The sequence below is a fragment of the Lissotriton vulgaris genome, chromosome 8 (assembly GCF_964263255.1).
Source record: "Lissotriton vulgaris chromosome 8, aLisVul1.2, whole genome shotgun sequence".
Taxonomy (NCBI): domain Eukaryota; kingdom Metazoa; phylum Chordata; class Amphibia; order Caudata; family Salamandridae; genus Lissotriton; species Lissotriton vulgaris.
In genome coordinates, this window is record NC_141696.1 from 153,295,417 (window position 1) to 153,313,730 (window position 18,314).

General features: G+C 43.5%; 23 non-coding genes across 23 annotated transcripts; all 23 read right to left on the reverse strand.

Moving 5' to 3' along the window:
- Positions 1 to 918: 918 nt before the first annotated feature.
- On the reverse strand, positions 919 to 1,001 carry TRNAL-AAG (transfer RNA leucine (anticodon AAG)). The gene has a single exon. It is a non-coding gene; the product is annotated as a tRNA-Leu (tRNA).
- A 193-nt stretch (positions 1,002 to 1,194) lies between these two features.
- Positions 1,195 to 1,277, reverse strand: TRNAL-CAG (transfer RNA leucine (anticodon CAG)). The gene has a single exon. It is a non-coding gene; the product is annotated as a tRNA-Leu (tRNA).
- A 631-nt stretch (positions 1,278 to 1,908) lies between these two features.
- On the reverse strand, positions 1,909 to 1,991 carry TRNAL-UAA (transfer RNA leucine (anticodon UAA)). The gene has a single exon. It is a non-coding gene; the product is annotated as a tRNA-Leu (tRNA).
- A 1,024-nt stretch (positions 1,992 to 3,015) lies between these two features.
- On the reverse strand, positions 3,016 to 3,098 carry TRNAL-AAG (transfer RNA leucine (anticodon AAG)). The gene has a single exon. It is a non-coding gene; the product is annotated as a tRNA-Leu (tRNA).
- A 906-nt stretch (positions 3,099 to 4,004) lies between these two features.
- Positions 4,005 to 4,087, reverse strand: TRNAL-UAG (transfer RNA leucine (anticodon UAG)). Its single transcript has one exon. It is a non-coding gene; the product is annotated as a tRNA-Leu (tRNA).
- A 1,024-nt stretch (positions 4,088 to 5,111) lies between these two features.
- On the reverse strand, positions 5,112 to 5,194 carry TRNAL-AAG (transfer RNA leucine (anticodon AAG)). The gene has a single exon. It is a non-coding gene; the product is annotated as a tRNA-Leu (tRNA).
- A 906-nt stretch (positions 5,195 to 6,100) lies between these two features.
- On the reverse strand, positions 6,101 to 6,183 carry TRNAL-UAG (transfer RNA leucine (anticodon UAG)). The gene has a single exon. It is a non-coding gene; the product is annotated as a tRNA-Leu (tRNA).
- A 1,024-nt stretch (positions 6,184 to 7,207) lies between these two features.
- TRNAL-AAG (transfer RNA leucine (anticodon AAG)) lies at positions 7,208 to 7,290 on the reverse strand. The gene has a single exon. It is a non-coding gene; the product is annotated as a tRNA-Leu (tRNA).
- Positions 7,291 to 7,482: 192 nt separating this feature from the next.
- On the reverse strand, positions 7,483 to 7,565 carry TRNAL-CAG (transfer RNA leucine (anticodon CAG)). The gene has a single exon. It is a non-coding gene; the product is annotated as a tRNA-Leu (tRNA).
- Positions 7,566 to 8,197: 632 nt separating this feature from the next.
- Positions 8,198 to 8,280, reverse strand: TRNAL-UAG (transfer RNA leucine (anticodon UAG)). The gene has a single exon. It is a non-coding gene; the product is annotated as a tRNA-Leu (tRNA).
- Positions 8,281 to 9,304: 1,024 nt separating this feature from the next.
- TRNAL-AAG (transfer RNA leucine (anticodon AAG)) lies at positions 9,305 to 9,387 on the reverse strand. The gene has a single exon. It is a non-coding gene; the product is annotated as a tRNA-Leu (tRNA).
- Positions 9,388 to 9,578: 191 nt separating this feature from the next.
- Positions 9,579 to 9,661, reverse strand: TRNAL-CAG (transfer RNA leucine (anticodon CAG)). The gene has a single exon. It is a non-coding gene; the product is annotated as a tRNA-Leu (tRNA).
- A 632-nt stretch (positions 9,662 to 10,293) lies between these two features.
- TRNAL-UAG (transfer RNA leucine (anticodon UAG)) lies at positions 10,294 to 10,376 on the reverse strand. The gene has a single exon. It is a non-coding gene; the product is annotated as a tRNA-Leu (tRNA).
- A 1,024-nt stretch (positions 10,377 to 11,400) lies between these two features.
- On the reverse strand, positions 11,401 to 11,483 carry TRNAL-AAG (transfer RNA leucine (anticodon AAG)). Its single transcript has one exon. It is a non-coding gene; the product is annotated as a tRNA-Leu (tRNA).
- Positions 11,484 to 11,674: 191 nt separating this feature from the next.
- TRNAL-CAG (transfer RNA leucine (anticodon CAG)) lies at positions 11,675 to 11,757 on the reverse strand. Its single transcript has one exon. It is a non-coding gene; the product is annotated as a tRNA-Leu (tRNA).
- Positions 11,758 to 12,389: 632 nt separating this feature from the next.
- Positions 12,390 to 12,472, reverse strand: TRNAL-UAG (transfer RNA leucine (anticodon UAG)). The gene has a single exon. It is a non-coding gene; the product is annotated as a tRNA-Leu (tRNA).
- Positions 12,473 to 13,495: 1,023 nt separating this feature from the next.
- TRNAL-AAG (transfer RNA leucine (anticodon AAG)) lies at positions 13,496 to 13,578 on the reverse strand. The gene has a single exon. It is a non-coding gene; the product is annotated as a tRNA-Leu (tRNA).
- A 191-nt stretch (positions 13,579 to 13,769) lies between these two features.
- TRNAL-CAG (transfer RNA leucine (anticodon CAG)) lies at positions 13,770 to 13,852 on the reverse strand. The gene has a single exon. It is a non-coding gene; the product is annotated as a tRNA-Leu (tRNA).
- A 1,739-nt stretch (positions 13,853 to 15,591) lies between these two features.
- TRNAL-AAG (transfer RNA leucine (anticodon AAG)) lies at positions 15,592 to 15,674 on the reverse strand. Its single transcript has one exon. It is a non-coding gene; the product is annotated as a tRNA-Leu (tRNA).
- A 191-nt stretch (positions 15,675 to 15,865) lies between these two features.
- On the reverse strand, positions 15,866 to 15,948 carry TRNAL-CAG (transfer RNA leucine (anticodon CAG)). The gene has a single exon. It is a non-coding gene; the product is annotated as a tRNA-Leu (tRNA).
- Positions 15,949 to 16,580: 632 nt separating this feature from the next.
- Positions 16,581 to 16,663, reverse strand: TRNAL-UAG (transfer RNA leucine (anticodon UAG)). Its single transcript has one exon. It is a non-coding gene; the product is annotated as a tRNA-Leu (tRNA).
- Positions 16,664 to 17,687: 1,024 nt separating this feature from the next.
- On the reverse strand, positions 17,688 to 17,770 carry TRNAL-AAG (transfer RNA leucine (anticodon AAG)). The gene has a single exon. It is a non-coding gene; the product is annotated as a tRNA-Leu (tRNA).
- Positions 17,771 to 17,961: 191 nt separating this feature from the next.
- Positions 17,962 to 18,044, reverse strand: TRNAL-CAG (transfer RNA leucine (anticodon CAG)). The gene has a single exon. It is a non-coding gene; the product is annotated as a tRNA-Leu (tRNA).
- Between the last annotated feature and the right edge of the window lie 270 nt (positions 18,045 to 18,314).

Genomic DNA, 18,314 nt, shown 5'->3' on the forward strand with positions numbered 1-18,314 from the left:
GACAATAAACACAGAAGATCACATGTGAAAGCATTTCATTTCACAGGTGTACAATTTTTATGCTTTTAGAATACCTCATACCTCTCACCAGCTATTTAGGGTCCTGTATCCTACTCACAAAATTACCTTGCCTGCGACCTCTCTCTCTACACAAACAACTACTGCACAGGAAGTAGGAAGGCAGAAGGTGGGGCATATTATGCAAATGTATGCTGTCATTGTGCCTTGCAGATTCATGCAGGATTTCTAGATCCTTGCTGGATACAAGAGAGCAGACCTTGTTTCAGATCAACTGTCCCTAGCAGGGAACGTCTGAGCACATGCAGTCTTTTGCTCTCTAGCCCCTGGCCTGGGACTTACCCTCACTGGCTGAGGCGTGAATTTCTGCATACCAACGTTGCATAGATGGTACGTTTGTGGTCGGTTTGGGATGGGTGGGAGGTCAAAAGCAGGGAAAAGTATGTCGCCTTCACTTCTAGTCTCCTCTTCTAGGCCTACCTGCCGTTCACTCACTCTGTCTTTGTTTCATTCTCTCCTTCCTCAACACCCCTTCTCACTCACTCGCTCTATCACTTGTGCTCTTTCCCCTTGCTCTGCATTTCATAGTGGAAACATCTCTTGAATGGAGCATTAGAAAATGAGGTTACATAAAATTAACAATCTACTTATTGGAAACCAAAAATATCACAAGACTGAATGTAACCCATTTCATTAATAAAAGGGACTTTTTAAGCACCCCCCAAAAAACACATAAAACACTACGAGTGCTAGAAGAATATTATACGAGCTTGAAGACAGAATTGGGCAAATTAATTTGCAGTTGAAACTGAAGTTTGTTACTTATTCAGATATTATATGCACTGCCAATTTTTAGCTGAGATTCTAAAAGAACTCAGAGACAAAATGGACTTAAAGTTTTGTCAGAAGTGGGATTCGAACCCACGCCTCCAGGAGAGACTGCGGCCTTAACGCAGTGCCTTAGATCACTCGGCCATCCTGACCACATGTTGCTTGATCATCTACAGAGAGGGAAAGATATTGTGAACCAAAAAAAGCACACATCTTAGGTCATGAGTGGCTAGAGCAAGAAAAAAACTCACTGCACTTTTCCAAGTAGACAACCATATAAGCCCATGTGAGGGAAATGATCTGATTTTTTCTCTCTCAAGAAAAAAGTAGAGTAAAAACACAACTTGTCAGAAGTGGGATTTGAACCCACGCCTCCAGAAGAGACTGCGACCTGAACGCAGCGCCTTAGACCACTCGGCCATCCTGACTTGCATTTGTGGAACCTTCCACAGGCCAGACAGCCATGCAAGTGGGGTACCGAAAAGGCATGCCCTCAATTTTTTTATCCTATTATAAGTACTTCCAACAGATCTTTGAACAATCCATAGAGAGCAGTACCTATGAAGAACTCTTTAGACCTTTAAGGCGTACAAAGAGAAAGTGCTATTATCAGCCACTTGAACAGCCCAAAGCTGCTTTGAAATTGAGTCAACAGCCACCTCTTGGCTAGCTAAAGCAAATTCAAGAAGGAATTTCAATGTCACAACATAGGGTGGAATACGCAAATCTAAGCAGCCCCTGATCACAGCCCTGAGGAAATTGCCGTAAGTGTGCTGGAGTCCAACTGTCTACCAGATGCTAGGCATTCTTCCATATTTGCATGGCCTGTCTGGCCAGGGCATACAAGAGCATGACTCTTCCAGATGAGCTCTTACATGGGTCCTATGCTCATATAGTAAGGACTGCACTTTGTCAGCAAGACTTTATACAACCGAAATATATGAGAAACCCCAGCTCTCTTGACTAGATGAGGACGGAATCACATCCCAGGTGAAGACCAACAGATGCAACTTCCATCAGATGTTAACCTGAAAAAGGAGATTACATCTCCAAAAGTCATGTCAGAAGTGGGATTTGAACCCACGCCTCCAGGGAAGACTGCGGCTTAAACATATCGCCTTAGACCACTCAGCCATCCTGACAGTGCAGAGTCCTAAGAAATGTATAAAAGTCACTCAGAAATTTCTGCCTCCATGCAAGCCTGAAATAATTTAAACCTTCAAACACAAGGTGCAACTTTATGCACAGGACAATAAACACAGAAGATCACATGTGAAAGCATTTCATTTCACAGGTGTACAATTTTTATGCTTTTAGAATACCTCATACCTCTCACCAGCTATTTAGGGTCCTGTATCCTACTCACAAAATTACCTTGCATGCGACCTCTCTCTCTACACAAACAACTACTGCACAGGAAGTAGGAAGGCAGAAGGTGGGGCATATTATGCAAATGTATGCTGTCATTGTGCCTTGCAGATTCATGCAGGATTTCTAGATCCTTGCTGGATACAAGAGAGCAGACCTTGTTTCAGATCAACTGTCCCTAGCAGGGAACGTCTGAGCACATGCAGTCTTTTGCTCTCTAGCCCCTGGCCAGGGACTTACCCTCACTGGCTGAGGCGTGAATTTCTGCATACCAACGTTGCATAGATGGTACGTTTGTGGTCGGTTTAGGATGGGTGGGAGGTCAAAAGCAGGGAAAAGTATGTCGCCTTCACTTCTAGTCTCCTCTTCTAGGCCTACCTGCCGTTCACTCACTCTGTCTTTGTTTCATTCTCTCCTTCCTCAACACCCCTTCTCACTCACTCGCTCTATCACTTGTGCTCTTTCCCCTTGCTCTGCATTTCATAGTGGAAACATCTCTTGAATGGAGCATTAGAAAATGAGGTTACATAAAATTAACAATCTACTTATTGGAAACCAAAAATATCACAAGTCTAAATGTAACCCATTTCATTAATAAAAGGGACTTTTTAAGCAACCCCCAAAAAACACATAAAACACCACGAGTGCTAGAAGAATATTATACGAGCTTGAAGACAGAATTGGGCAAATTAATTTGCAGTTGAAACTGAAGTTTGTTACTTATTCAGATATTATATGCACTGCCAATTTTTAGCTGAGATTCTAAAAGAACTCAGAGACAAAATGGACTTAAAGGTTTGTCAGGAGTGGGATTCGAACCCACGCCTCCAGGAGAGACTGCGGCCTTAACGCAGCGCCTTAGACCACTCGGCCATCCTAACCACACGTTGCTTGATCATCTACAGAGAGGGAAAGATATTGTGAACCAAAAAAAGCACACATCTTAGGTCATGAGTGGCTAGAGCAAGAAAAAAACTCACTGCACTTTTCCAAGTAGACAACCATATAAGCCCATGTGAGGGAAATGATCTGATTTTTTCTCTCCCAAGAAAAAAGTAGAGTAAACATACAATTGTCAGAAGTGGGATTTGAACCTACGTCTCCAGAAGAGACTGCGACCTGAACGCAGCGCCTTAGACCACTCGGCCATCCTGACTTGCATTTGTGGAACCTTCCACAGGCCAGACAGCCATGCAAGTGGGGTCCGAAAAGGCATGCCCTCAATTTATTTATCCTATTATAAGTACTTCCAACAGATCTTTGAAAAATCCATAGAGAGCAGTACCTATGAAGAACTCTTTAGACCTTTAAGGCGTACAAAGAGAAAGTGCTATTAACCAGCCACTTGAAAGGCCCAAAGCTGCTTTGAAATTGAGTCAACAGCCACCTCTTGGCTAGCTAAAGCAAATTCAAGAAGGAATTTCAATGTCACAACATAGGGTGGAATACGCAAATCTAAGCAGCCCCTGATCACAGCCCTGAGGAAATTGCCGTAAGTGTGCTGGAGTCCAACTGTCTACCAGATGCTAGGCATTCTTCCATATTTGCATGGCCTGTCTGGCCAGGGCATACAAGAGCATGACTCTTCCAGATGAGCTCTTACATGGGTCCTATGCTCATATAGTAAGGACTGCACTTTGTCAGCAAGACTTTATACAACCGAAAAATATGAGAAACCCCAGCTATCTTGACTAGATGAGGACGGAATCACATCCCAGGTGAAGACCAACAGATGCAACTTCCATCAGATGTTAACCTGAAAAAGGAGATTACATCTCCAAAAGTCATGTCAGAAGTGGGATTCGAACCCACGCCTCCAGAGAAGACTGCGGCCTAAACACAGCGCCTTAGACCACTCAGCCATCCTGACAGTGCAGAGTCTTAAGAAATGTATAAAAGTCACTCAGAAATTTCTGCCTCCATGCAAGCCTGAAATAATTTAAACCTTCAAACACAAGGTGCAACTTTATGCACAGGACAATAAACACAGAAGATCACATGTGAAAGCATTTCATTTCACAGGTGTACAATTTTTATGCTTTTAGAATACCTCATACCTCTCACCAGCTATTTAGGGTCCTGTATCCTACTCACAAAATTACCTTGCATGCGACCTCTCTCTCTACACAAACAACTACTGCACAGGAAGTAGGAAGGCAGAAGGTGGGGCATATTATGCAAATGTATGCTGTCATTGTGCCTTGCAGATTCATGCAGGATTTCCAGATCCTTGCTGGATACAAGAGAGCAGACCTTGTTTCAGATCAACTGTCCCTAGCAGGGAACGTCTGAGCACATGCAGTCTTTTGCTCTCTAGCCCCTGGCCAGGGACTTACCCTCACTGGCTGAGGCGTGAATTTCTGCATACCAACGTTGCATAGATGGTACGTTTGTGGTCGGTTTAGGATGGGTGGGAGGTCAAAAGCAGGGAAAAGTATGTCGCCTTCACTTCTAGTCTCCTCTTCTAGGCCTACCTGCCGTTCACTCACTCTGTCTTTGTTTCATTCTCTCCTTCCTCAACACCCCTTCTCACTCACTCGCTCTATCACTTGTGCTCTTTCCCCTTGCTCTGCATTTCATAGTGGAAACATCTCTTGAATGGAGCATTAGAAAATGAGGTTACATAAAATTAACAATCTACTTATTGGAAACCAAAAATATCACAAGTCTAAATGTAACCCATTTCATTAATAAAAGGGACTTTTTAAGCAACCCCCAAAAAACACATAAAACACCACGAGTGCTAGAAGAATATTATACGAGCTTGAAGACAGAATTGGGCAAATTAATTTGCAGTTGAAACTGAAGTTTGTTACTTATTCAGATATTATATGCACTGCCAATTTTTAGCTGAGATTCTAAAAGAACTCAGAGACAAAATGGACTTAAAGGTTTGTCAGGAGTGGGATTCGAACCCACGCCTCCAGGAGAGACTGCGGCCTTAACGCAGCGCCTTAGACCACTCGGCCATCCTAACCACACGTTGCTTGATCATCTACAGAGAGGGAAAGATATTTTGAACCAAAAAAAGCACACATCTTAGGTCATGAGTGGCTAGAGCAAGAAAAAAACTCACTGCACTTGTCCAAGTAGACAACCATATAAGCCCATGTGAGGGAAATGATCTGATTTTTTCTCTCCCAAGAAAAAAGTAGAGTAAACATACAATTGTCAGAAGTGGGATTTGAACCTACGCCTCCAGAAGAGACTGCAACCTGAACGCAGCGCCTTAGACCACTCGGCCATCCTGACTTGCATTTGTGGAACCTTCCACAGGCCAGACAGCCATGCAAGTGGGGTCCGAAAAGGCATGCCCTCAATTTATTTATCCTATTATAAGTACTTCCAACAGATCTTTGAAAAATCCATAGAGAGCAGTACCTATGAAGAACTCTTTAGACCTTTAAGGCGTACAAAGAGAAAGTGCTATTAACCAGCCACTTGAAAGGCCCAAAGCTGCTTTGAAATTGAGTCAACAGCCACCTCTTGGCTAGCTAAAGCAAATTCAAGAAGGAATTTCAATGTCACAACATAGGGTGGAATACGCAAATCTAAGCAGCCCCTGATCACAGCCCTGAGGAAATTGCCGTAAGTGTGCTGGAGTCCAACTGTCTACCAGATGCTAGGCATTCTTCCATATTTGCATGGCCTGTCTGGCCAGGGCATACAAGAGCATGACTCTTCCAGATGAGCTCTTACATGGGTCCTATGCTCATATAGTAAGGACTGCACTTTGTCAGCAAGACTTTATACAACCGAAAAATATGAGAAACCCCAGCTCTCTTGACTAAATGAGGACGGAATCACATCCCAGGTGAAGACCAACAGATGCAACTTCCATCAGATGTTAACCTGAAAAAGGAGATTACATCTCCAAAAGTCATGTCAGAAGTGGGATTCGAACCCACGCCTCCAGAGAAGACTGCGGCCTAAACACAGCGCCTTAGACCACTCAGCCATCCTGACAGTGCAGAGTCTTAAGAAATGTATAAAAGTCACTCAGAAATTTCTGCCTCCATGCAAGCCTGAAATAATTTAAACCTTCAAACACAAGGTGCAACTTTATGCACAGGACAATAAACACAGAAGATCACATGTGAAAGCATTTCATTTCACAGGTGTACAATTTTTATGCTTTTAGAATACCTCATACCTCTCACCAGCTATTTAGGGTCCTGTATCCTACTCACAAAATTACCTTGCATGCGACCTCTCTCTCTACACAAACAACTACTGCACAGGAAGTAGGAAGGCAGAAGGTGGGGCATATTATGCAAATGTATGCTGTCATTGTGCCTTGCAGATTCATGCAGGATTTCTAGATCCTTGCTGGATACAAGAGAGCAGACCTTGTTTCAGATCAACTGTCCCTAGCAGGGAACGTCTGAGCACATGCAGTCTTTTGCTCTCTAGCCCCTGGCCTGGGACTTACCCTCACTGGCTGAGGCGTGAATTTCTGCATACCAACGTTGCATAGATGGTACGTTTGTGGTCGGTTTGGGATGGGTGGGAGGTCAAAAGCAGGGAAAAGTATGTCGCCTTCACTTCTAGTCTCCTCTTCTAGGCCTACCTGCCGTTCACTCACTCTGTCTTTGTTTCATTCTCTCCTTCCTCAACACCCCTTCTCACTCACTCGCTCTATCACTTGTGCTCTTTCCCCTTGCTCTGCATTTCATAGTGGAAACATCTCTTGAATGGAGCATTAGAAAATGAGGTTACATAAAATTAACAATCTACTTATTGGAAACCAAAAATATCACAAGACTGAATGTGACCCATTTCATTAATAAAAGGGACTTTTTAAGCACCCCCCAAAAAACACATAAAACACTACGAGTGCTAGAAGAATATTATACGAGCTTGAAGACAGAATTGGGCAAATTAATTTGCAGTTGAAACTGAAGTTTGTTACTTATTCAGATATTATATGCACTGCCAATTTTTAGCTGAGATTCTAAAAGAACTCAGAGACAAAATGGACTTAAAGTTTTGTCAGAAGTGGGATTCGAACCCACGCCTCCAGGAGAGACTGCGGCCTTAACGCAGTGCCTTAGATCACTCGGCCATCCTGACCACATGTTGCTTGATCATCTACAGAGAGGGAAAGATATTGTGAACCAAAAAAAGCACACATCTTAGGTCATGAGTGGCTAGAGCAAGAAAAAAACTCACTGCACTTTTCCAAGTAGACAACCATATAAGCCCATGTGAGGGAAATGATCTGATTTTTTCTCTCTCAAGAAAAAAGTAGAGTAAACACACAATTGTCAGAAGTGGGATTTGAACCCACGCCTCCAGAAGAGACTGCGACCTGAACGCAGCGCCTTAGACCACTTGGCCATCCTGACTTGCATTTGTGGAACCTTCCACAGGCCAGACAGCCATGCAAGTGGGGTACCGAAAAGGCATGCCCTCAATTTTTTTATCCTATTATAAGTACTTCCAACAGATCTTTGAACAATCCATAGAGAGCAGTACCTATGAAGAACTCTTTAGACCTTTAAGGCGTACAAAGAGAAAGTGCTATTAACCAGCCACTTGAAAGGCCCAAAGCTGCTTTGAAATTGAGTCAACAGCCACCTCTTGGCTAGCTAAAGCAAATTCAAGAAGGAATTTCAATGTCACAACATAGGGTGGAATACGCAAATCTAAGCAGCCCCTGATCACAGCCCTGAGGAAATTGCCGTAAGTGTGCTGGAGTCCAACTGTCTACCAGATGCTAGGCATTCTTCCATATTTGCATGGCCTGTCTGGCCAGGGCATACAAGAGCATGACTCTTCCAGATGAGCTCTTACATGGGTCCTATGCTCATATAGTAAGGACTGCACTTTGTCAGCAAGACTTTATACAACCGAAAAATATGAGAAACCCCAGCTCTCTTGACTAGATGAGGACGGAATCACATCCCAGGTGAAGACCAACAGATGCAACTTCCATCAGATGTTAACCTGAAAAAGGAGATTACATCTCCAAAAGTCATGTCAGAAGTGGGATTCGAACCCACGCCTCCAGAGAAGACTGCGGCCTAAACACAGCGCCTTAGACCACTCAGCCATCCTGACAGTGCAGAGTCTTAAGAAATGTATAAAAGTCACTCAGAAATTTCTGCCTCCATGCAAGCCTGAAATAATTTAAACCTTCAAACACAAGGTGCAACTTTATGCACAGGACAATAAACACAGAAGATCACATGTGAAAGCATTTCATTTCACAGGTGTACAATTTTTATGCTTTTAGAATACCTCATACCTCTCACCAGCTATTTAGGGTCCTGTATCCTACTCACAAAATTACCTTGCATGCGACCTCTCTCTCTACACAAACAACTACTGCACAGGAAGTAGGAAGGCAGAAGGTGGGGCATATTATGCAAATGTATGCTGTCATTGTGCCTTGCAGATTCATGCAGGATTTCTAGATCCTTGCTGGATACAAGAGAGCAGACCTTGTTTCAGATCAACTGTCCCTAGCAGGGAACGTCTGAGCACATGCAGTCTTTTGCTCTCTAGCCCCTGGCCTGGGACTTACCCTCACTGGCTGAGGCGTGAATTTCTGCATACCAACGTTGCATAGATGGTACGTTTGTGGTCGGTTTGGGATGGGTGGGAGGTCAAAAGCAGGGAAAAGTATGTCGCCTTCACTTCTAGTCTCCTCTTCTAGGCCTACCTGCCGTTCACTCACTCTGTCTTTGTTTCATTCTCTCCTTCCTCAACACCCCTTCTCACTCACTCGCTCTATCACTTGTGCTCTTTCCCCTTGCTCTGCATTTCATAGTGGAAACATCTCTTGAATGGAGCATTAGAAAATGAGGTTACATAAAATTAACAATCTACTTATTGGAAACCAAAAATATCACAAGACTGAATGTAACCCATTTCATTAATAAAAGGGACTTTTTAAGCACCCCCCAAAAAACACATAAAACACTACGAGTGCTAGAAGAATATTATACGAGCTTGAAGACAGAATTGGGCAAATTAATTTGCAGTTGAAACTGAAGTTTGTTACTTATTCAGATATTATATGCACTGCCAATTTTTAGCTGAGATTCTAAAAGAACTCAGAGACAAAATGGACTTAAAGTTTTGTCAGAAGTGGGATTCGAACCCACGCCTCCAGGAGAGACTGCGGCCTTAACGCAGCGCCTTAGACCACTCGGCCATCCTGACCACGTTTGCTTGATCATCTACAGAGAGGGAAAGATATTGTGAACCAAAAAAAGCACACATCTTAGGTCATGAGTGGCTAGAGCAAGAAAAAAACTCACTGCACTTTTCCAAGTAGACAACCATATAAGCCCATGTGAGGGAAATGATCAGATTTTTTCTCTCTCAAGAAAAAAGTAGAGTAAACACACAATTGTCAGAAGTGGGATTTGAACCCACGCCTCCAGAAGAGACTGCGACCTGAACGCAGCGCCTTAGACCACTCGGCCATCCTGACTTGCATTTGTGGAACCTTCCACAGGCCAGACAGCCATGCAAGTGGGGTACCGAATAGGCATGCCCTCAATTTATTTATCCTATTATAAGTACTTCCAACAGATCTTTGAACAATCCATAGAGAGCAGTACCTATGAAGAACTCTTTAGACCTTTAAGGCGTACAAAGAGAAAGTGCTATTAACCAGCCACTTGAACGGAACAAAGCTGCTTTGAAATTGAGTCAACAGCCACCTCTTGGCTAGCTAAAGCAAATTCAACAAGGAATTTCAATGTCACAACATAAGGTGAAATACGCAAATCTAAGCAGCCCCTGATCACAGCCCTGAGGAAATTGCCGTAAGTGTGCTGGAGTCCAACTGTCTACCAGATGCTAGGCATTCTTCCATATTTGCATGGCCTGTCTTGCCAGGGCATACAAGAGCATGACTCTTCCAGATGAGCTCTTACATGGGTCCTATGCTCATATAGTAAGGACTGCACTTTGTCAGCAAGACTTTATACAACCGAAATATATGAGAAACCCCAGCTCTCTTGACTAGATGAGGACGGAATCACATCCCAGGTGAAGACCAACAGATGCAACTTCCATCAGATGTTAACCTGAAAAAGGAGATTACATCTCCAAAAGTCATGTCAGAAGTGGGATTCGAACCCACGCCTCCAGAGGAGACTGCGGCCTAAACACAGCACCTTAGACCACTCGGCCATCCTGACAGTGCAGAGTCTTAAGAAATGTATAAAAGTCACTCAGAAATTTCTGCCTCCATGCAAGCCTGAAATAATTTAAACCTTCAAACACAAGGTGCAACTTTATGCACAGGACAATAAACACAGAAGATCACATGTGAAAGCATTTCATTTCACAGGTGTACAATTTTTATGCTTTTAGAATACCTCATACCTCTCACCAGCTATTTAGGGTCCTGTATCCTACTCACAAAATTACCTTGCCTGCGACCTCTCTCTCTACACAAACAACTACTGCACAGGAAGTAGGAAGGCAGAAGGTGGGGCATATTATGCAAATGTATGCTGTCATTGTGCCTTGCAGATTCATGCAGGATTTCTAGATCGTTGCTGGATACAAGAGAGCAGACCTTGTTTCAGATGAACTGTCCCTAGCAGGGAACGTCTGAGCACATGCAGTCTTTTGCTCTCTAGCCCCTGGCCTGGGACTTACCCTCACTGGCTGAGGCGTGAATTTCTGCATACCAACGTTGCATAGATGGTACGTTTGTGGTCGGTTTGGGATGGGTGGGAGGTCAAAAGCAGGGAAAAGTATGTCGCCTTCACTTGAAGTCTCCTCTTCTAGGCCAACCTGCCGTTCACTCACTCTGTCTTTGTTTCATTCTCTCCTTCCTCAACACCCCTTCTCACTCACTCGCTCTATCACTTGTGCTCTTTCCCCTTGCTCTGCATTTCATAGTGGAAACATCTCTTGAATGGAGCATTAGAAAATGAGGTTACATAAAATTAACAATCTACTTATTGGAAACCAAAAATATCACAAGACTGAATGTAACCCATTTCATTAATAAAAGGGACTTTTTAAGCACCCCCCAAAAAACACATAAAACACCACGAGTGCTAGAAGAATATTATACGAGCTTGAAGACAGAATTGGGCAAATTAATTTGCAGTTGAAACTGAAGTTTGTTACTTATTCAGATATTATATGCACTGCCAATTTTTAGCTGAGATTCTAAAAGAACTCAGAGACAAAATGGACTTAAAGTTTTGTCAGAAGTGGGATTCGAACCCACGCCTCCAGGAGAGACTGCGGCCTTAACGCAGCGCCTTAGACCACTCGGCCATCCTGACCACATGTGCTTGATCATCTACAGAGAGGGAAAGATATTGTGAACCAAAAAAAGCACACATCTTAGGTCATGAGTGGCTAGAGCAAGAAAAAAACTCACTGCACTTTTCCAAGTAGACAACCATATAAGCCCATGTGAGGGAAATGATCAGATTTTTTCTCTCTCAAGAAAAAAGTAGAGTAAACACACAATTGTCAGAAGTGGGATTTGAACCCACGCCTCCAGAAGAGACTGCGACCTGAACGCAGCGCCTTAGACCACTCGGCCATCCTGACTTGCATTTGTGGAACCTTCCACAGGCCAGACAGCCATGCAAGTGGGGTACCGAAAAGGCATGCCCTCAATTTATTTATCCTATTATAAGTACTTCCAACAGATCTTTGAACAATCCATAGAGAGCAGTACCTATGAAGAACTCTTTAGACCTTTAAGGCGTACAAAGAGAAAGTGCTATTAACCAGCCACTTGAAAGGCCCAAAGCTGCTTTGAAATTGAGTCAACAGCCACCTCTTGGCTAGCTAAAGCAAATTCAACAAGGAATTTCAATGTCACATCATAGGGTGGAATACGCAAATCTAAGCAGTCCCTGATCACAGCCCTGAGGAAATTGCCGTAAGTGTGCTGGAGTCCAACTGTCTACCAGATGCTAGGCATTCTTTCATATTTGCATGGCCTGTCTGGCCAGGGCATACAAGAGCATGACTCTTCCAGATGAGCTCTTACATGGGTCCTATGCTCATATAGTAAGGACTGCACTTTGTCAGCAAGACTTTATACAACCGAAATATATGAGAAACCCCAGCTCTCTTGACTAGATGAGGACGGAATCACATCCCAGGTGAAGACCAACAGATGCAACTTCCATCAGATGTTAACCTGAAAAAGGAGATTACATCTCCAAAAGTCATGTCAGAAGTGGGATTCGAACCCACGCCTCCAGAGGAGACTGCGGCCTAAACACAGCGCCTTAGACCACTCGGCCATCCTGACAGTGCAGAGTCTTAAGAAATGTATAAAAGTCACTCAGAAATTTCTGCCTCATGCAAGCCTGAAATAATTTAAACCTTCAAACACAAGGTGCAACTTTATGCACAGGACAATAAACACAGAAGATCACATGTGAAAGCATTTCATTTCACAGGTGTACAATTTTTATGCTTTTAGAATACCTCATACCTCTCACCAGCTATTTAGGGTCCTGTATCCTACTCACAAAATTACCTTGCCTGCGACCTCTCTCTCTACACAAACAACTACTGCACAGGAAGTAGGAAGGCAGAAGGTGGGGCATATTATGCAAATGTATGCTGTCATTGTGCCTTGCAGATTCATGCAGGATTTCTAGATCGTTGCTGGATACAAGAGAGCAGACCTTGTTTCAGATCAACTGTCCCTAGCAGGGAACGTCTGAGCACATGCAGTCTTTTGCTCTCTAGCCCCTGGCCTGGGACTTACCCTCACTGGCTGAGGCGTGAATTTCTGCATACCAACGTTGCATAGATGGTACGTTTGTGGTCGGTTTGGGATGGGTGGGAGGTCAAAAGCAGGGAAAAGTATGTCGCCTTCACTTCTAGTCTCCTCTTCTAGGCCAACCTGCCGTTCACTCACTCTGTCTTTGTTTCATTCTCTCCTTCCTCAACACCCCTTCTCACTCACTCGCTCTATCACTTGTGCTCTTTCCCCTTGCTCTGCATTTCATAGTGGAAACATCTCTTGAATGGAGCATTAGAAAATGAGGTTACATAAAATTAACAATCTACTTATTGGAAACCAAAAATATCACAAGACTGAATGTAACCCATTTCATTAATAAAAGGGACTTTTTAAGCACCCCCCAAAAAACACATAAAACACCACGAGTGCTAGAAGAATATTATACGAGCTTGAAGACAGAATTGGGCAAATTAATTTGCAGTTGAAACTGAAGTTTGTTACTTATTCAGATATTATATGCACTGCCAATTTTTAGCTGAGATTCTAAAAGAACTCAGAGACAAAATGGACTTAAAGTTTTGTCAGAAGTGGGATTCGAACCCACGCCTCCAGGAGAGACTGCGGCCTTATCACAGCGCCTTAGACCACTCGGCCATCCTGACCACATGTGCTTGATCATCTACAGAGAGGGAAAGATATTGTGAACCAAAAAAAGCACACAACTTAGGTCATGAGTGGCTAGAGCAAGAAAAAAACTCACTGCACTTTTCCAAGTAGACAACCATATAAGCCCATGTGAGGGAAATGATCTGATTTTTTCTCTCCCAAGAAAAAAGAAGAGTAAACACACAATTGTCAGAAGTGGGATTTGAACCCACGCCTCCAGAAGAGACTGCGACCTGAACGCAGCGCCTTAGACCACTCGGCCATCCTGACTTGCATTTGTGGAACCTTCCACAGGCCAGACAGCCATGCAAGTGGGGTTCCGAAAAGGCATGCCCTCAATTTATTTATCCTATTATAAGTACTTCCAACAGATCTTTGAACAATCCATAGAGAGCAGTACCTATGAAGAACTCTTTAGACCTTTAAGGCGTACAAAGAGAAAGTGCTATTAACCAGCCACTTGAAAGGCCCAAAGCTGCTTTGAAATTGAGTCAACAGCCAACTCTTGGCTAGCTAAAGCAAATTCAACAAGGAATTTCAATGTCACAACATAGGGTGGAATACGCAAATCTAAGCAGCCCCTGATCACAGCCCTGAGGAAATTGCCGTAAGTGTGCTGGAGTCCAACTGTCTACCAGATGCTAGGCATTCTTCCATATTTGCATGGCCTGTCTGGCCAGGGCATACAAGAGCATGACTCTTCCAGATGAGCTCTTACATGGGTCCTATGCTCATATAGTAAGGACTGCACTTTGTCAGCAAGACTTTATACAACCGAAATATATGAGAAACCCCAGCTCTCTTGACTAGATGAGGACGGAATCACATCCCAGGTGAAGACCAACAGATGCAACTTCCATCAGATGTTAACCTGAAAAAGGAGATTACATCTCCAAAAGTCATGTCAGAAGTGGGATTCGAACCCACGCCTCCAGAGGAGACTGCGGCCTAAACACAGCACTTTAGACCACTCGGCCATCCTGACAGTGCAGAGTCTTAAGAAATGTATAAAAGTCACTCAGAAATTTCTGCCTCCATGCAAGCCTGAAATAATTTAAACCTTCCAACACAAGGTGCAACTTTATGCACAGGACAATAAACACAGAAGATCACATGTGAAAGCATTTCATTTCACAGGTGTACAATTTTTATGCTTTTAAAATACCTCATACCTCTCACCAGCTATTTAGGGTCCTGTATCCTACTCACAAAATTACCTTGCCTGCGACCTCTCTCTCTACACAAACAACTACTGCACAGGAAGTAGGAAGGCAGAAGGTGGGGCATATTATGCAAATGTATGCTGTCATTGTGCCTTGCAGATTCATGCAGGAATTCTAGATCCTTGCTGGATACAAGAGAGCAGACCTTGTTTCAGATCAACTGTCCCTAGCAGGGAACGTCTGAGCACATGCAGTCTTTTGCTCTCTATCCCCTGGCCTGGGACTTACCCTCACTGGCTGAGGCGTGAATTACTGCATACCAACGTTGCATAGATGGTACGTTTGTGGTCGGTTTGGGATGGGTGGGAGGTCAAAAGCAGGGAAAAGTATGTCGCCTTCACTTCTAGTCTCCTCTTCTAGGCCTACCTGCCGTTCACTCACTCTGTCTTTGTTTCATTCTCTCCTTCCTCAACACCCCTTCTCACTCACTCGCTCTATCACTTGTGCTCTTTCCCCTTGCTCTGCATTTCATAGTGGAAACATCTCTTGAATGGAGCATTAGAAAATGAGGTTACATAAAATTAACAATCTACTTATTGGAAACCAAAAATATCACAAGACTGCATGTAACCCATTTCATTAATAAAAGGGACTTTTTAAGCACCCCCCAAAAAACACATAAAATTCCACGAGTGCTAGAAGAATATTATACGAGCTTGAAGACAGAATTGGGCAAATTAATTTGCAGTTGAAACTGAAGTTTGTTACTTATTCAGATATTATATGCACTGCCAATTTTTAGCTGAGATTCTAAAAGAACTCAGAGACAAAATGGACTTAAAGTTTTGTCAGAAGTGGGATTCGAACCCACGCCTCCAGGAGAGACTGCGGCCTTAACGCAGCGCCTTAGACCACTCGGCCATCCTGACCACATTAGCTTGATCATCTACAGAGAGGAAAAGATATTGTGAACCAAAAAAAGCACACATCTTAGGTCATGAGTGGCTAGAGCAAGAAAAAAACTCACTGCACTTTTCCAAGCAGACAACCATATAAGCCATTGTGAGGGAAATGATCTGATTTTTTCTCTCTCAAGAAAAAAGTAGAGTAAACACACAATTGTCAGAAGTGGGATTTGAACCCACGCCTCCAGAAGAGACTGCGACCTGAACGCAGCGCCTTAGACCACTCGGCCATCCTGACTTGCATTTGTGGAACCTTCCACAGGCCAGACAGCCATGCAAGTGGGGTACCGAAAAGGCATGCCCTCAATTTATTTATCCTATTATAAGTACTTCCAACAGATCTATGACCAATCCATAGAGAGCAGTACCTATGAAGAACTCTTTAGACCTTTAAGGCGTACAAAGAGAAAGTGCTATTAACCAGCCACTTGAAAGGCCCAAAGCTGCTTTGAAATTGAGTCAACAGCCACCTCTTGGCTAGCTAAAGCAAATTCAACAAGGAATTTCAATGTCACAACATAGGGTGGGATACGCAAATCTAAGCAGCCCCTGATCACAGCCCTGAGGAAATTGCCGTAAGTGTGCTGGAGTCCAACTGTCTACCAGATGCTAGGCATTCTTCCATATTTGCATGGCCTGTCTGGCCAGGGCATACAAGAGCATGACTCTTCCAGATGAGCTCTTACATGGGTCCTATGCTCATATAGTAAGGACTGCACTTTGTCAGCAAGACTTTATACAACCGAAATATATGAGAAACCCCAGCTCTCTTGACTAGATGAGGACGGAATCACATCCCAGGTGAAGACCAACAGATGCAATTTCCATCAGATGTTAACCTGAAAAAGGAGATTACATCTCCAAAAGTCATGTCAGAAGTGGGATTCGAACCCACGCCTCCAGAGGAGACTGCAGCCTAAACACAGCGCCTTAGACCACTCGGCCATCCTGACAGTGCAGAGTCTTAAGAAATGTATAAAAGTCAATCAGAAATTTCTGCCTCCATGCAAGCCTGAAATAATTTAAACCTTCAAACACAAGGTGCAACTTTATGCACAGGACAATAAACACAGAAGATCACATGTGAAAGCATTTCATTTCACAGGTGTACAATTTTTATGCTTTTAGAATACCTCATACCTCTCACCAGCTATTTAGGGTCCTGTATCCTACTCAGAAAATTACCTTGCCTGCGACCTCTCTCTCTACACAAACAACTACTGCACAGGAAGTAGGAAGGCAGAAGGTGGGGCATATTATGCAAATGTATGCTGTCATTGTGCCTTGCAGATTCATGCAGGATTTCTAGATCCTTGCTGGATACAAGAGAGCAGACCTTGTTTCAGATCAACTGTCCCTAGCAGGGAACGTCTGAGCACATGCAGTCTTTTGCTCTCTAGCCCCTGGCCTGGGACTTACCCTCACTGGGTGAGGCGTGAATTTCTGCATACCAACGTTGCATAGATGGTACGTTTGTGGTCGGTTTGGGATGGGTGGGAGGTCAAAAGCAGGGAAAAGTATGTCACCTTCACTTCTAGTCTCCTCTTCTAGGCCTACCTGCCGTTCACTCACTCTGTCTTTGTTTCATTCTCTCCTTCCTCAACACCCCTTCTCACTCACTCGCTCCATCACTTCTGCTCTTTCCCCTTGCTCTGCATTTCATAGTGGAAACATCTCTTGAATGGAGCATTAGAAAATGAGGTTACATAAAATTAACAATCTACTTATTGGAAACCAAAAATATCACAAGACTGAATGTAACCCATTTCATTAATAAAAGGGACTTTTTAAGCACCCCCCAAAAAAAACATAAAACACCACGAGTGCTAGAAGAATATTATACGAGCTTGAAGACAGAATTGGGCAAATTAATTTGCAGTTGAAACTGAAGTTTGTTACTTATTCAGATATTATATGCACTGCCAATTTTTAGCTGAGATTCTAAAAGAACTCAGAGACAAAATGGACTTAAAGTTTTGTCAGAAGTGGGATTCGAACCCACGCCTCCAGGAGAGACTGCGGCCTTAACGCAGCGCCTTAGACCACTCGGCCATCCTGACCACATTTGCTTGATCATCTACAGAGAGGGAAAGATATTGTGAACCAAAAAAAGCACACAACTTAGGTCATGAGTGGCTAGAGCAAGAAAAAAACTCACTGCACTTTTCCAAGTAGACAACCATATAAGCCCATGTGAGGGAAATGATCTGATTTTTTCTCTCCCAAGAAAAAAGTAGAGTAAACACACAATTGTCAGAAGTGGGATTTGAACCCACGCCTCCAGAAGAGACTGCGACCTGAACGCAGCGCCTTAGACCACTCGGCCATACTGACTTGCATTTGTGGAACCTTCCACAGGCCAGACAGCCATGCAAGTGGGGTACCGAAAAGGCATGCCCTCAATTTATTTATCCTATTATAAGTACTTCCAACAGATCTTTGAACAATCCATAGAGAGCAGTACCTATGAAGAACTCTTTAGACCTTTAAGGCGTACAAAGAGAAAGTGCTATTAACCAGCCACTTGAAAGGCCCAAAGCTGCTTTGAAATTGAGTCAACAGCCACCTCTTGGCTAGCTAAAGCAATTTCAACAAGGAATTTCA